The sequence below is a fragment of the Apium graveolens genome, chromosome 7, assembly GCF_009905375.1.
Source record: "Apium graveolens cultivar Ventura chromosome 7, ASM990537v1, whole genome shotgun sequence".
Lineage (NCBI taxonomy): Eukaryota > Viridiplantae > Streptophyta > Magnoliopsida > Apiales > Apiaceae > Apium > Apium graveolens.
The window spans coordinates 14,557,690-14,571,605 of NC_133653.1; the positions used below are offsets into that span (position 1 = coordinate 14,557,690).

The 13,916-nt window shown below is 32.0% G+C and overlaps 2 long non-coding RNA genes across 3 annotated transcripts; one reads left to right on the forward strand and one right to left on the reverse strand.

The window, feature by feature from the left end:
* Positions 1-3,126: 3,126 nt before the first annotated feature.
* LOC141670643 (uncharacterized) lies at positions 3,127-5,498 on the reverse strand. Of its 2 annotated transcripts, XR_012554671.1 has the most exons (5): positions 5,272-5,498; positions 4,847-5,111; positions 4,550-4,711; positions 3,404-3,487; positions 3,127-3,306 (listed from the first exon to the last, which is right to left on the reverse strand). It is a non-coding gene; the product is annotated as an uncharacterized LOC141670643 (long non-coding RNA). The 2 variants fall into 2 exon arrangements; XR_012554670.1 differs by having other exon boundaries at positions 4,847-5,498.
* Positions 5,499-9,756: 4,258 nt separating this feature from the next.
* On the forward strand, positions 9,757-10,355 carry LOC141672855 (uncharacterized). Its single transcript, XR_012555718.1, has 2 exons — positions 9,757-10,006; positions 10,095-10,355. It is a non-coding gene; the product is annotated as an uncharacterized LOC141672855 (long non-coding RNA).
* Positions 10,356-13,916: the final 3,561 nt, after the last annotated feature.

Here is a 13,916-nt window from a genome sequence, read left to right on the forward strand (position 1 = left end):
CTCACACATTCACTAACGATAGAATGAAACGAAGATCTCCCTGGACTACCATTACATGCATCTGCCAGTAGTTTTGAATCCGTCTCAAAAATGCACCGTGTAAATCCAAGGCGCATTGCCCATGATAGTATCTCTTTAAAGCTTAAAGCCTCAGCCTCACAAGGTGACCACACCCCCACCCAACTGCTTGCACATCGCTCTCCTGAAATTTCCAATTTTATCACGAATTGCTCCTCCAATTCCAATTGTTCTTAGATTAGCAAAAATTGCTGCATCAACATTTATCTTCAACCAGTTCTGTAACGGTGGTGCATTTCTAGCTCTCTTCTCCTGAGTTCTTTTCCAATCTGCTAGCATGTTTATTGCCGCATTTGTTGTACCAAAAGCAGAACCTTTAATTTTGCTCCATATCCATTTATTACGTCTATTCCAAATGCTCCAACATGTCAGCACAATTAACGCACACTGTTCTTTAGTTGCACATCGAAATACAGTTTTGTCAATTCTATTATGAGACCACATCTTTAACACTTTTAGCAAATTGTACAAACATAAGATATCTGTACCGTAATTCTAACAATTTCACAGGTCTTTTACCCTCTACATTTGTTACCCACTCCCGTGATCTCATTTATGTAGTTCTGAGAGATAATGGGTTCACTAGACCCATTCCACAATCATTTTCTCAACTTGTGAACCTCACTAGCCTTGACTTTTCATCAAACTATTTCAGTGGTGTTTTGAACATTAGTATGTTTTCACGCCTTGAATCCCTTGAGTATCTTGATCTTTCTCATAACCATTTTCTCACAGTGAGAAGCACAGGTATGAGCCCACTCCCTCTTACACTTTTCACATTGGGATTGTCATCTTGCAACATGAAAGAGTTCCCACACTTTTCAAAAGAGGCAAAGATCTCATTGGATTATGTAGACCTATTAAACAATGATATTGAAGGGAAAATTCCTGATTGGATTGGGTCAGTGGGTTTGTATCTGAATATTTCTCACAACAGGCTAACTGGTGGTCTTGAACAACTACCTTGGAATGGCATTCGGTATCTCGATCTCCATGCCAATAAGCTCTTCCAAATCTCCAAGTTCTTGTTCTGAAATTTAATAAGTTTCATGGTCTTATGAACATGAGTTCTAAGATAGAGGACCCGTTTCCTAGTCGAGAATCCTTGATCTGTCGTGCAATGAGTTTTCAGGTTCACTGCCAACAATGTATTTCAAAAGCTTCAAGGCTATGATGAACGGTCACCTGAAGGAAACAAAGCCTGAATATTTGGGTGATGATTCTTACAGTGATTCAACGAGTCTAGTGATTAAAGGCCAAGAGATTGAGTTAATAAGAATTTTAACTGTATTCACCAACATTGATGTATCCAAGAACAATTTTGAAGGGCAGATTGCTGAATACATCGGATATCTAGCTTCACTCAGATTTCTCAATCTTTCTCACAACCATCTCACAGGCCACATACCACCATCGATTGCTAAATTGACAGTGTTGGAGTCACTAGACCTCTCATCCAACCAACTTAAAGGAGAAATTCCACATCAACTTACTGATTTATATTCGCTTGCAATTCTGAATCTTTCTTGCAACCTACTTCAAGGTAATATTCCACAAGGTTTTCAATTCAATACATTTGAAAATGACAGCTATGTTGCTAACTTAGGATTGTGTGGAAATCCATTGTCCAAAAAGTGCGGACATGATAATGTGACGCAAGAAGAAGATGGAGAGGAGGATGACGATTACTTTTTTAGTGGTTTTTACATGGGAAGCTGTGGTGATTTGATACGGCTGTGGAGTGGTGCCTGCATTTATTGCTGGATACTTGATGTTGCTAGCTAGAAAACCAAAATGGTTTGCTGGTATCATTGCCAGGGAATTGGGCCTCAAGGTCAGGAGGATGGAGATTAAATGGAGATAAATAAAGATTTGTTTCAATTGGTATGCCATGTCAACCGTCATCCCATGTAATGAATAATTGTGAAATAATATCCTAATTGTGTATGTTACGTGACATTATCTCTGTATTGGTTAAACAGCGGTTGTACAATAGGCTATGACTTGATTCTGGATCATAATTTTGACTTCATTGATAATTTGTTGTAATCTTGGAGGAACTTACTACCTGTTATCTTCATCTCTCATTTGATAGACATGCACACATTTGTACTCTCATGACTATGGTAAACCACAGCAGATAGATGGAGCTTTTTGGAGCTAGGTTTTTAACACAAGCCTCCATCAAAGAGGCCTAAAAACTAAACATTAGATTTTTAATCCACCCACTGAGTAAGCGAACAACAGGCTGTCACTATAGATTATGAAAACCTATAGTAAAAATATATTGTCCAGTGTTTCCACATTCAGATTGGCAGCTGAAAGCACGAGTAATGTCACTACAACAAATCTGGCCATTTACGACGGTTTTTTTGAACTGAAATCGTCGTAATTGAGCCATTTACGACGGAAAAAAATCGTCGTTTTTGGTCGAGTAGTAAGTTCGTTTTTTCGTCACAAGATAAAATTGCGTCGCAAGTTAGGAAGTAAGGGCCCACATACTCAATAAATATTAAATCTACTTACGACGAAATATATCGTCGTAAGGTATCAAAATACGACGAAAAATAACGTCGTAAGTTATGTACTTACGACGAAAAAAATGTCGGATATTACTTTACGGGACCCACTTTTAATAAAATAAAACATAATTTTACGACAAAAAATGCGTCGTAAGTTATAAATTTACGACAGAAAAAACGTCGTATTTTAGGAATTAGGGCCTATTTACGACGAAATATGTGATGAACAACCGTCGTAAGTTTGAATTTCCAGGTTTAAAAAAAAATATCTAGCCGCATTCCGGACACTTTCCGGCAACCCCAATTCAATTATTTGATAGATTTCTTCAACATCTAATTTTATAAATAGATAGATTTCTTCAAAAGATGGACTAACGACTGGAGACTATGTTTAGTTAATTAGTTTCCATTATTTCCTTCAACAGTAGGTAAAAATCAACTATTATAAATGACATGAAAAGTAACAAGCCATATTATATAGATACGGCCACGATATTAAAAACAAAAGATAAGCAATTAACCAATATAAGAATGGATATGCATATTGAATATATACCACAAAATGTACTGAAATATTCTTTTTATCTTCAGTCACTGACTGTAATAAAATAATCGCTTCATCTAGCATCTATACATCACCATAATGCAACTTTGTTAATAGACTTTGTGTGTTTCCTTTCTCCTCAGATTTCCTTATGATTACACCCTGAAAGAAAATTTTGGTTCATTGTTATCTCCATAAATAAAACTATCAAAGAAGTTTAAGCCTTCAAACTAATAAACATGAAAAAACAGACTTTCACCTGAGACTCAGCCAAGCAAAGAAGGCCCATAACAGAATATACGGATGATGTTACTTCTGCTGTCCTTTCTGGAAGCAGAGCAGGCTGTAAAGAGGGAAATCCAGAACAGGTAAAATATAATAAACATAGCAGCTGACAATGAAAATACACAATTTGTATTCTAGTTGCATCTATTGTGCATGGATGGATTTGAGACGTTAGAAGACAATAAGCATATACATATTAGACAAAAGCAAGCAAATTCCAAAGTGCCGCTATATTCTAAAAGATGCAATGGGATACTAGTACTAATATCTACAACAGCAACCAAAATTAATACTGAAGAAGCCATTTGATCGTATTGTATGTTTGCTAGTTCAAAAAAACAGTTGAATCGGATGCTAGACTTTAAACAGGGATAGGTAAGCCTTTCTTAGCCATGCTATCCAGAACACCGTTCAGTCCCTGATAAAGACCGACAATCTGCCAAAACAAATGCTTCCAATGGGAACCAGAAATTAAAACAAGATAATTTAAAAGGTAGTTGCATGGTCGACGTAGCATTGACTATACCCTCTGTTCTTGTTAATCACCAAGAGGCTAAGGCTGCCATTGTAAAAGCTAGCACCATTCTCTATTTAATTTATAGATAATTGCACGTAACTATTGTGGTTTAACAGGCTTGAAGCTTTGATTGGAGTAAATATCTGACAAGGGAATAACATTATGCTGCAGATATAATACTCAAATAAACTTCAACTAGGCTCTTGAGCCTTAAAATTCACACCATTAAACATACAAAAATGGAAGTTTAGTCTGAATGTTATATGGGCAAAGTATTTATATGGTAATAGTGCATAACTGTCCAAAAAAGAAACTGTATACATATATAATTCAAATGATTTTGATTTTTTATTGTGGGCACTTGTCGCCGCACATTAATAATATAACAAACAGAAATTTCTAAATTTAATATCTAACTCTAGCTCATATGGATTTCCAATGAAAAAATAACAGAAGCATATGAGCATGTGCGACGTTCACGGGAAAAAGAATAGCTTAGGAAGGCTCAACTCGAAATCAATGAACCCATCATCCTGACCTTTGTAGGGAGTAAAACTGAAAAGCTACTATGATATACAAATTACATTTTATACTAGAACTAACCTCATGCATGTCTCGAACACTGAGATTTGCATCAGCAGTCTACTGAAACATCCTCATTTTTTGGCAAGGGAAAGAATTGTCAAAGCTATCGTTGGCCTGGACCTCTAAGAGCTGATCTTGACGGGGGTCTTTTAATTTCTGGCACCATTGTATACTGGGTATCTTGAAAGATGACAAAAATGCGATTAGCTACTGCATATGTTTATTTACAAAAATGTAATTTAAAACCTACTGGCTAAAAATTGGATCCACTATTTTTGAACAAATACCAAGAACCAGCCACAAAAGATAAAGTACCTGTTGATCCCACTCCTGCAGTTCTTCAGTGTCATCCTCATCATAAAACCCTTGCAAATAATACCCAGGAATCAACGCATTCCACGAAACCAAACCTGGTTCAGACATTTCATCAAACACCAACCGTGCCTTCTCCATTTCACCAATCTTGGCATAAAAATCAACCAAACCAGTCCGCACAAACAAATTACCAGCAAACCCACTTCTCCAAACCTTACAATGCACTCCTTATCCAATCTTAACACTGCCTAAACACGAACACGCCCTAATAACAAAAGGAAAAGTAGAATAGCAACACAACTTATATAAAGAATTACAGATATGTGCACATCATCAATGAAGCATGCCAACACATAAATTACACACATACAATTTAAATAGAAGATAAAAATTGGAAGAGATATTGAACCAAGATCGGAAGAGACCTTCAACCATAATCTGAAACACTGAATCAATTGCTTAAATGTATTGCTCGAATATTTTGCCCCTAATTAAACCCAATAATTTTCTGAATCTTAAATCAGAGCAGAAGAATAAGAGAGAGCATGAAGCAAATCCAATGTTTAGTTCCTCCAATTGATTCCCCCTTTCCTCTTCTCCAAAAAATTCACTTCCCGCTCGTATAAAATTTTAGCGGCCAAACCCAAATTTCAGTAGCCAGCCCAACATTCAATTACAATATTCCCTTTTATCAATATTATATAATATTTTAAATTTAATATAATTATAACTTAATTTATTACTTCAATTAATTTGTAGAACTTAAAAATATTATAGGATATAAAATTCTTTAAATAAATGTTTTAGTGATATAAAAAAATTAATATCAAACTAATTTTATTTAATTTCTCATTTTAACAGTTAAGCGTGAGTTTGACCAGTACTGTTAAGTAGTGTTTAATCCTGAATTGGTGTTTCGATTATTTTAAAAATATTTTTCAACGATCCAACCTTATGGATGTAAATAGATATATATATTAGAAATTTGACTAAAATTTCATATCAAATTAATTTTATTTGGTTTGTCATTTTAACAGTCAAGCATGAGTTTGACTTGTACAACTAACTAGTGTTTAATCCTGAATTGGTGTTTCGATTAACTTAAAAATACCGATCCAACCGTATGGATTTCAATAGATATATTTATATTAGTGATATAACCAAAATTTTATATCAAAATAATTTTATTCGATTTGCCATTTTAACAATCAAGCATGAGTTTAACTAGTACAGTTAACTAGTGTTTAATCCTGAATTGGTGTTTTGATTATTTTAAAAATATTTTTCAATGATCCAACTATATGGATGTCAAAAAATATATATATTAGTGATATGACCATAATTTCATATCAAAATAATTTTAGTAGGTTTGAAATTTTAACAGTCAAGCATCACTTTATGTTTAATCTTGAATTGGTGTTTTGATTATTTTAAAAATATATCTCAACGATCCAACCGTATGGACTTAAATAGATATATATATATATATATATATATATATATATTAGTGATATAACCAAAATTTAAAATCAAAATAATTTAATTTGGTTTGTCATTTTAACAGTCAAGTATCAGTTAAACTAGTACATCTAACTAGTGTTTAATCCTGAATTGATATTTTAATTATTTTAAAAATATTTTTCAACGATCCAACCATACGGATGTCAATAGATATATATATATATATATATATATAAGTGATATAACCAAAATTTGATATTAAAATAATTTTATTTGATTTGTTATTTTAACAGTCAAGCATCAGTTTGACTAGTACAACTAACTAGTGGTTAATCCTGAATTGGTGTTTCGATTATTTTAAAAATATTTTTCAACGATTCAACCGTATGGATGTCACTAGATATATATATCAGTGATATATTCAAAATTTCATATCAAAATAAATTTATTTGGTTTGCCATTTTAACACACAAGCATCAGGTTGACTAGTACAGCTAACTAATGTTTAATCCTGAATTGATGTTTCCATTATTTTAAAAATATTTTTCAACGATCCAACCGTATGGATATAAATAGATATATATATTAGTGATATAACCAAAATTTAATGTCAAAATATTTTTATTTGGTTTGCCATTTTAACAGTCAAACATCAGTTTGACTAGTACTGTTAACTAGTGTTTACTAAGTTTCGATTATTTTAAAAATATTTTTGAACGATCAAACCATATGGATGTCAATAGATATATATAATAGTGACATAATAAAAATTTCATATCAAAATAATTTTATTTGGTTGGCCTTTTTAACAATCATGCATGAGTTTGACAAGTACAGCTAACTGATGTTTAATCCTGAATTAGTGTTCCGATTATTTTAAAAATATTTTTCAACGATCCAACCGTATGGATGTAAATAGATATATAAATTAGTGATATAACCAAAATTTCATATCAAAATAATTTTATTTGGTTTGACATTTTAACAGTCAAAGATCAGTTTGACTACTACATGTAAGTAGTGTTTAGTCCTGAATTGATGTTTCGATTATTTTAAAAATATTTTTGAACGATCCAACCGTACGGATGTCAAAACATATATATATATTAGTGATATAACCAAATTTTCATATCAAAATAATTTTATTTGGTTTGTCGTTTTAACAGTCAATCATCAGTTTGACTAGTACAGCTAACTAGTGTTTAATTCTAAATTGGTGTTTCGATTATTTTAAAAATATTTTTGAACGATACAACTATATGGATTTCAATTGATATATATTAGTGATATTACAAAAATTAAATGTCAAAATAATTTTATCAGATTTGCCAATTTACCAATGAAGCATCAGTTGGACTATTACTGTTAATTAGTGTTTATTCCTAAATTGGTGTTACGATTATTTTAAAAATATTTTTGAACGATCCAACCGTATGGATGATTATATATATATATATTAGTGATATAATCAATGTTTCATATTAAATTATTTTATCAAAATATTTAATTTTTTACTGAAATTCTTGAAATGTCACCCACACAAATAAATGTTGATATTAATATGGTTAGATCATGAAATAATATTTCTTAAAAATTGAAATTATAAAAAATTATGTGCTAATTTACGACTGAACCCGTCGTAAATTATTATCTACAAAAAAATATGAGAAAAGTCAAATTTACCGCCAAAATTTTGGTGAAAAAGTTAAATTTCCCACTTTAATAACTTACGACGAATTTTAATTTCCGTCGTAAATTGGATGTTCAATATTTTTCCCGCCAAAAATTTGGGGAAAAAATTAAATTTCCCTCTTTGATAACTTACGACGAATTTTAATTTCCGTCGTAAATTTGACGATCCGATTTTTCCATCGCACATATTTCGTCCTAAATTTTGATTAAATATTTTTTTTTTCAATTTCAAGTTAAAATTTTAATATAAAATAATTAACTTACGACGAAATGTTTAAATCGTCGCAACTTCAAATTATTTTAATTTTTGTTTAATCGTGTCGTGCGTAATTTTATTAATAAAATACTAAACTTACGACGGTTTTGTGTTTCGTCATAAATAATTACGACGTTTTACTTTTTTCCGTCGTAAATTGGGCGCGAATTTTTTTCCGTCGTAAGTTGGCCGTCGTAATTGGCCTAATTTGTTGTAGTGTGTATGATACGGAGACATTTTATCTTTTGTTAGAAGACCTTGCCTAAACACCAAGCAAAGAGTGATGTTAAATTTTTGAACTTGCAGTGGGTGCCAACAGTGGCGGATCCAGCTTTGAATATAAGGGGGGTCAGAAATTTTTTTTGACGAACTCGAGCCGGGCATTTGGCATGTTGTGCTCGAGTTCGGCTCGAAATAAGCTCGAGCTCGGCTCGAAATAAGCTCGAGCTCGGCTTAAAAAAATCAAAAATACGATCTTATATATTAAATTATTGAGAATATTTTCGACTGAAAATTATCTCTTAATTGTTGCAGTTGCAACCGTTAGAATCACTAGCTATTTTACCAACATCTTTGTGTAAGATTGTAATACGATCCGGGCAGCTCGAGCTGCCCGCTCGGCTCGAACTCGTTTTACTGGGCTCGGCTTGTTTCATAAACGAGCTTGAGTGCGGGTAAAGGTTTCGACTCGTTTAATTAAACGAGTCGGCTCAACTCGACTTGTGAAATTAAACGAGCCGAATTCTGGTAACGTTTTAGGCTCGATTTATTGTAAATTTGAACGAGAAGGCTCGTTAAAACTGACTCGTTTAGCTAAACGAGTCGTCTCGACTCGACACGTGAAAATTAACGAGTCGGGTTCGGGCAGAGGTTTAGACTTGTTTAACTAAACGAGCGAGTCCGCTCGACTCAATTAAACCCGACTCAAATTACACCTGTCTCGAAACCCGGCTTTCCCGAACCGAATTACACTCATATCTTTGTGTTTTTCAACCATTTTTTGAACGAGGTCAAGAATACCATTCAAATTTTGAAAATCAACTGTCAACTATATAGTTAAAAAGCTGATCTTCAAGTGATTAGAAGACGTATTTGGTGAAATTTTGAAGGATAGATTTCTAATCAAAACCTGATAAATAATTATGTGGATTAAGGGATAATAGGCAATAAATCAACTTCATATTAACTTTATTATAGTTCTATGAAAATCAAAATTGATGATGTTAAAGTGGTTTAACTATAAATGCTTTCAATATCTATTCCTATCATTTTTTGTCATCTATTCCTAACTTCTACTTTCATTTATAACTCATAATTTTTTAAAACAAAAAATGTATAACTTTCACATATAAATGTTGCCCCAATAAATTGACTTTTGACATAAAAAAACTTTAAGTAGGGGGCAATTTTTTTTTTGCAAAAATTAAGGGGGTCATTTTTAATTTTTATATAATTTGAATATACAAATTTAACTAAACTAAAAATTTAAGGGGTCGTACCCCTTAAAGGATCCGCCTCTGGGTGCCAAGGCAATACCAATTTTTACCATCAGAACAGTGAGCCATAAATTCGGCGAGGAGATAATGTGGAGTGTATATATAATCAGCTTATTCGCATATTAAAGGCGTTAAGAAAGCTAAGGGAATGCTATTCATGGGTTTGTCGTTAAGATTGGTCTTGAGAGCTTTGGTCTTATTTTGACAAATTTGGTTAATATTATTGTGTTTTGTCGTGTTTGCAGGACGGAGAAGGTTAGTGTGATATGCCAGAGAATAATATAGTTTTGTGAAATGTTATGTTAAATGGATATTCTAAGACTGGGTCTGTAAATTTGGCTAGAGATTTGTTTGACAGGAATCCTGAAAAAGATGGGGTTTCTTGTGGTACGATGATTGCAGGATATGTGCAAGAAGGATGGTTGAAGGATGCATTAATAATTTATCGTGAAATGCTCAAAAGTGGGTCGGTTCCTGATGAAGTGATGGCTATGGATCTGATTTCGCTTGTATGCAATGGCTTTTTGTAAGGGTCAGCAGTCCCATTTTGTATGTCTTGTGTAAACAGTTTTTAAATTATCTTATTACCGGGATTTTATCTTCATTGAAATTTCATTTTAACATAAAAGTGGATTTATCATTTGATTATTGTAGAGGCACTTGCAGTGTTGTTGTAGGCTTTAGTTGCCTAGCTTATTTTTCCAAACTTTGGCTTGTAGAATCAATCGTGGCAGTTATTTTAGAAGCCCTACTATTATTTTATCGAAATGATAGCTTACTGAATATGGTGAGATATTAATTGGATTTTCTGAGGTGTTGTGCCTGCCTTCCAAATTTCATCTAATTCTCGGCAGATTGGAAGATGTCAGATTGTGGGTGACTCTTGTTAAGTTAGTTGTGAAGGGGTTATACTTTCCAATTGCACAAGATTGAACACGTGCGATGACATTTGTCTAGGTGAGAGTTTTTGCAATTCATTTGTCTTTTGTTAGCTGATTTTAGTTTGGTGGATGCTGGAATTTGGTGTTAGTTCCTTCATGTAATTGACATTGAGTAATTAAATAACTAATTGCATTGCTGGGGATTAGTTTTCTGTTTAGAGGCATGTAGTTTCGATAATTTTATTTGTTTTTATATTTTAACGAGATTGGATTAAAGCTACTTTATGTGTTCTTGATATCAAAGATTTTGATGTATTGTTAATGCAAGTTTATGTGACTGTCTTGCACTGATCTTAAGTCTAATGGGCCATTTATCGGTTGGGATTCTTGAAAAGTGAAATTTACCCTATCCCCCCGGATAATATCATCATAAAAGGCCGACTTGAGATCCTCTGATCTCCTTATATAGAATAATGTAAATGAGTGTTGGCAAGAAAAATAAAGTGTGGATGAGCTTACCATTTCTAACTTTTTGTAGTGCTATACTGAATGTGTATTCAGTTTTGGATTTGAGCTCCAGATGCAGCATTTGTCTGAGAATCAAAGAATTCTATTTTTGAGGACATTGAATATTAAATGACCTGGATAATTCCCTTTTTTCTAAAAATTTGTTTCAATTGCTATCTCTAGAGTTTGTAATCTTACCAAGCTCCTTTTTTGTGTTTGCAAATTTGGTTTAATTGCATATCTGCAGCAAACATGGTGGTTTGAGGTTTGCGGTGAGGTCGAGTTTCCTCTCCCAGCTGGAACCTATAGTCTATTCTTCAGGCTGCAGCTGGGGAAGTCTACCAAAAGATTTGGTCGACGGGTTTGTAACTCCCAAAATGTCCATGGTTGGAACACTAAGCCTGTGCAATTCCAGATATCGACTTCATAAAATCAAAATCTTTTACTATATGACTTATAATTTATATATAATATTTTACCCGTTTTTTATTGTTATAGACCAGATATTTATATTATTTTTATATAAACGAAAATCGTATATACATTTAAATTTCTAGATTCATACATCTAGAATTCTATTTTAGCACCAAATACAAATAACAAATTTGTTCAAACCATATTAGGATTACATTTCTATTTTCGTAGAACTCTAATTTATTTCCTGGGTACGGTTAGACTGTATTTTAGTTTCACACCCAAATTTCTCTTAGATGTACATGTAGAGTTGTGTGTTGTTTTTTTAACAAATTATAGATCGTTGAAATCATACTATAATTACGGCATTTCTATTTTTCGTAGAATTCGTTTTATTTTTTTATTAAAATAATAAAATGGAATACTTTATACATTTTTATTAATAAGGGAAATTATCTTTTAAGGGATACTTTGATTTCACCCATTTTCGTTTTCACAAACTTTTGATTTCATCCTTTTTAGATCTTACTATATCTCTAAATAAGCCAATTATATTCTTTTTATTACTATATGACTTATAATTTATATGTAATATTTTACCCGATTTTTATTCTTATATACCACATATTTATATTATTTTTATATAAATAAAATCGTATATATGTTTAAATTTCTAGATTCATACATGTAGAATTCTATTTTAACACCAAATGCAAATTTATAAAAGATTTTATTAGAAAAAAGTGATCACAAATTATATAAAAACACAAATCCACTTAACACTAAAAAAATTTAATATGCAATTACTTAGTAATGTTGATTTAATATTTTGTTAAATTATCGTCAATTGTGTTGCTCTTTACTTGACTAAAGTTTCGATGTAAAATGTTAGTTATGTATTTTTGAACAATATATACAAATAAAGTTGAGTTTATTGTTCTAATAAGATTTGGGTTGATGAAAAATACATATAATTTTAAAAAAAATAAACAATAATCATATAATTTAATTTATTATATATTTTAATTATAATTTAGAATAAATTTCTATTATTATTATTTATTATTGATATTTTGATCTCAACCCATTATTCGCACACGTTATCAACTAGTTAAAATTAATTATTAATGTACCATACGACCAACACAAAAGTTAAATATGTTTGGTTATATTTAAACATGTTACTATATATATATTAAATTTCTATCATATTTAATATATTTTTATTGAATATATTATTTATATTTTCACTTGTATTGAACTAAATATTTATTAACATATAAAATTTGCATATATATATATATGAAAATAATAATAAAATAATTTTATTAAATATCGCTAACCATTATAGCTCATACTAATAGTATAAAAACTATTACAAATTCAACAAATTTTTATATAATGATCATTTAGCTAGCCATTTTAGCAATTAGACTTGGAGATGCTAGTCTATCTAAAAGTTTGTTGCCTACAGAGCTGTTAAGCAATGTAATTAAATCTTGAGCAATAAAAGGTAATATTTAATTTCCTGAATGAAAGGTAATCTTAGTTGGTTTGCAAGTTACAAAATTGCACCGTCACTTTATTACGGAAAATGTTAAAGCAAGTCTGATTCTTCCCCAAATGATTCCACAAAGTTTGAGCTCTTGGTGGTGGTTCACGTTGGGTTATTTGTTCCCAATTGCGCTTTCTGTGCATACCGATCAGTTTGCAGGAAACTATCCAGGAGCCATCACAGGTCAAGTTTCTGCATCTTAACTTCTGTACTTGTATTAAACTTCCACAAATTATTCTAAAAGATTATATTATTTCTTTGCTTTCTTGGGAGCTACACTGAGCTTTAGAAAGTAGCTCCAAAATACTTCTCAAAGTCTTCGTTTTCGTCAATGACTACACATTTAAGGCATTGAACTGAACACTCTCAGCAGTTGGAATGACCCCCAAAGTGTTACTATAGTGCCCTACAAATTATCAAATTATCACAACTTTAGACCTGGTGGCTGTAGTTGCCCCCGGTCTACAGCTCTAGACGTGACAGTTATGCTCAAAGTCTTAGTAATCTATCTCTTTTATTACTTTTTAAAAGTGCTCATATTGCACGCTTCCCACATCATAACTTCTAACTCGCACCTAAAGACTATACAAATGCATCAGGCTGAAGAATACGAGGTAATTTAAAGTACATAACATTAAAGTACACATGGAGAGTATATCATTTCATTATTATGAAGGGAAACGATTTTTAACTACTAAAAGGCCTCTTTATGTATTGGTATCTCTCGCTCCCTTCCCTTCAAGTCGATTTCATACCTTATAAATAGCAATGTGGTTTGGGTGTTTGAGTGTGTTTAGTTATAAAAAAA